Consider the following 3,434-nt stretch of genomic DNA (forward strand, 5'->3'; position numbering starts at 1 on the left):
GGTGTGTTTACGTCCCCCGCAACTTAGCGGTTCGGCAAAAGAGACCGATAGAATAAGTACTCGGCTTGCAAAGAATAAGTTCTGGGGTCGATTTGCTCGACTAAAGGCGGTGCTCCAGCATGGCTACAGTCAAATGACTGAAACAAGTAAAAGAGTAAGAATATACCAGCAATTTTAAGGGGAAAATAAATATTAGTAGATTTCAAGAACCCCTGAGGGATGAAAACAAATTAAAAGCCGTAACTAAATGCCACAAAGCATTTCACCTGGTATTCTAACAGTGTTTTTTTTTAACTCTTACTGTTTTTTGGGTTTTTTTTTTTTTTAATAAATTAACTAGAGTATGTGGGGTACTGCAGGGGGAGAGAGAGAGAGAGAATAGTTCTGTATCAGAATTAGGCTGGGTGTTCAGTGTATAGGCCATGATTGTAAACTTCAATGGTAGATGCAGTATGGGAGGGAAGAAGGTAAAAGAAAGGTAGTTGCATTGTGTGGAGAGGAAGTGATGGGGGGAGGCGGTGAGATTATTTAGTGAGAATGTAGAGAAGAGACTGTTATAGTAGTGGTTGCAGGAAAGTTTAGGAGAAGGCACAGCTCATTGGTGGCCCTGTAGGCCTTGGATGGTGATGTTGTATATGGGCAACGAGGAAGCTGAATGGGTCGTTTCTAATCAGATACTCTGAATAACTGTGCGTGTGTCTGACTTACAACTGGGTATACTACAAAATCATTCACTCCCTCACACACATGTGCACACACTATGCATGCCTAGTGCACATCTCTTCCTCTGTGTATGTGTGTGTGTCTTTCCTTCTCTCTTCCTCTTTCTATCTCCCTCTCTCCAGCCCATGCTGGTTTTATTGCGGATGCATGGTAGTTTGTTTATGAATGTGAGTCTGTGTGGTGTGTGTGTAGCCTTGCACATGTATGTGTATGTAAACACACACTAAATACAACCAACCATACTTCATTATACCTCTGCATTTCATTAACACTTTGTAGAAGTGGTGATGGAGTTGGGGATGGTGGGGGTGGGGTAGGATAAGAGGATTAACTGGAAGACAAGATTGTATATTTGATTTTGACACCAACTCTATTATTGTCTAGTTTCCATTATCTTGCTCCCCCCTCCTCCCTTTTTTTTGCACCGTCCCACCCCTCTCTCTGTCTGTGTGTCTGTTTGCCTGTGTCTCTGTGGTAATATCTGGTGAGTGGGCGGGAAGGTGGAGGGATGGATGGGTGGGCGGGTAGGTTTATGACTGCTGGAGGTGTGGTCAGTAGGGTGAGATATGGGGGTAGCAGATAAAATTTCACATAATCATGGTTTGCATTGAACTAGTGTGTACACATATTCATAGTATAGTCACCACCTGCATACATACATACATACATACATACATACACACATGGTTATATAGCACATATACATGCCTAGACACATATATACATATTCATAGGCACACATACTCCACATACACATAGACACTCATGCACACATTCATATATATAGATACACACATTCATGCCCACATACAAATACATGCATGCATTACACACATGTACATAGACACATTATTAAATACATGTATATATATGCATACACGCACACATACTAGTATATGTGCGTGGCTTAACATTTACACTTGTACACATAAATATTCATTCTTACATAGATAAAGCATGCACAGTATTATATATCAGCATCATTTAGTGTCTGTTTTGCCATGCTTTCATGGGTTGGACAAGCCTCCTCCAGCACAATTCATGAGGCACCCGTTTTCCAAGTTGTTGAAGATGACAACGAACAGTTGTATGGTTTGAACTAAGTTTTATTGCCAATTCTTCAACTGATAATGTAGGATTTTCTTAAAGTAATGCCTCAAGGAGCTTAACAAACTCAATTGGACATCTTGTTCAATCTTCATCTTCAAGGTTGAAATTGCCACTTCTGAATTTTGTAGACCATCTTCTGCAAGTTCTTTCATTCGAGCATTCTTTCCCATAAACTGAGTGTATGTTTCGAGTCGCTTCGGCTGCAGAGTTTCCTTTTTTGTACTCATAAAGCATTATGTGCCTTGAATGCTCTTTGGATACTTCCTTGTTAGAAAGGGTTTTAATCAAAGAAATTTTACTTCTATTATTCTGTAAAATAATATTTAATTAGTTTAAATATGCACAAATGCATAAAAGTAATTTTCAATTCCATTAGACATTCTAAAATTCCATTAAATTTCATTCAATTTTAAAAGAGGTAAAATCGGACAGAACTTATGGGATGACTTGATATATATGAAGCTGTTTGTTAATCTGTACTTGACTAATGTAGTTAATTCTGTGTAACCCATGCAAGTATGGAAAAATGAATGTTAAATGATGACGGATGATGCTTTTGTGTATATATCATTCTTTTCCACAGTCACCCTCCATGTCTTCAATGTTTTTTCCCCTCCCTCTCTCTCCTTCCCTTATTCAAACTCTCCTCCCCACCATCTGTTGATCCTTTACATTTATCAATCTTCACCATAACCTACTTTAAACAAAGTGTTATTTACACCAACTGACAGTGATTAAATTACAGTTAAGTTATCACCAATAAATAAGACCTTGCTGGTCATATCTTGACGGGGGGGGGGGTTATCTTGACTTCATTTCAGTCCGCTGGATTGTGGCCAGGCTGGGGCACTACTTTGAAGGGTTTAGTTAAACAAATCGACCTCAATACTCTCTTTTTTGTCTGTTTCTTTAACCCTTTAGTGTTCAGATTATTCTGTTAAATATAATACTTTTTCACTCAAGTTGTTTTGAATTAATCATACATTATCTTACAGCTTTGAAGTTTCGATGGTGTGATTGTTTATTTTGAGAATGTCAATGTAGAGTAGGTGTGAGAGGCTAGATATGGACAGTTTGAATATAAAACATGTAGAATATTTGGGCCGGATATGACCGGTTTAAACACTAAAGGGTTAAACCTTTTGCAAATGGTGGTAGTAGCATTGGTGGTGGTCTTAGGGATAGCAGTGCAGATGGAGGTGGAAGGAAATACTCAGAATGAACTCCACTGATTCTACATCAAAGTAATCTTCATATTATTCCTTCTGTTCTTGTCAAAGAATTTCAACACACACACACACATATATATATATATTGAGTCATGATGCCAATATAATTGACACGCACACTGGTTCAGTTCCTCTCGTTTATCAAATATCTGATTGCAAAACAGCAATGAAAGAGCTTTGACAAAAAAAATTGGATGTGTAATAAATGAGTGAAATTGAACCAGTGTGTGTGTTAATTATATTGGCATGTTGATTCTCTCTAGATACAACAAAATTTGTTTCAACACACAAATTCACATAAAGAATATTGCAAACCAGATACAAAAACGAAATAAATATATATATATATATATATATATATATATATATATA

At 37.4% G+C, this 3,434-nt stretch overlaps 1 protein-coding gene and 1 long non-coding RNA gene across 3 annotated transcripts in view; one reads left to right on the plus strand and one right to left on the minus strand.

The window, feature by feature from the left end:
• The window catches only part of LOC106880847 (DET1 homolog), a 133,156-nt gene that overhangs the window by 110,452 nt on the left and 19,270 nt on the right, over positions 1–3,434 (plus strand). The gene's annotated exons all lie outside the window — the stretch shown is intronic.
• LOC128249514 (uncharacterized) overlaps positions 1,821–3,434 on the minus strand; it is a 10,208-nt gene continuing 8,594 nt past the window's right edge. Inside the window, exon 4 of the long non-coding RNA XR_008265632.1 lies at positions 1,821–2,097. This is a non-coding gene — a long non-coding RNA (uncharacterized LOC128249514). The remainder of the gene's footprint in view (positions 2,098–3,434) is intronic.

The sequence above is a fragment of the Octopus bimaculoides genome, chromosome 15 (assembly GCF_001194135.2).
Source record: "Octopus bimaculoides isolate UCB-OBI-ISO-001 chromosome 15, ASM119413v2, whole genome shotgun sequence".
Lineage (NCBI taxonomy): Eukaryota > Metazoa > Mollusca > Cephalopoda > Octopoda > Octopodidae > Octopus > Octopus bimaculoides.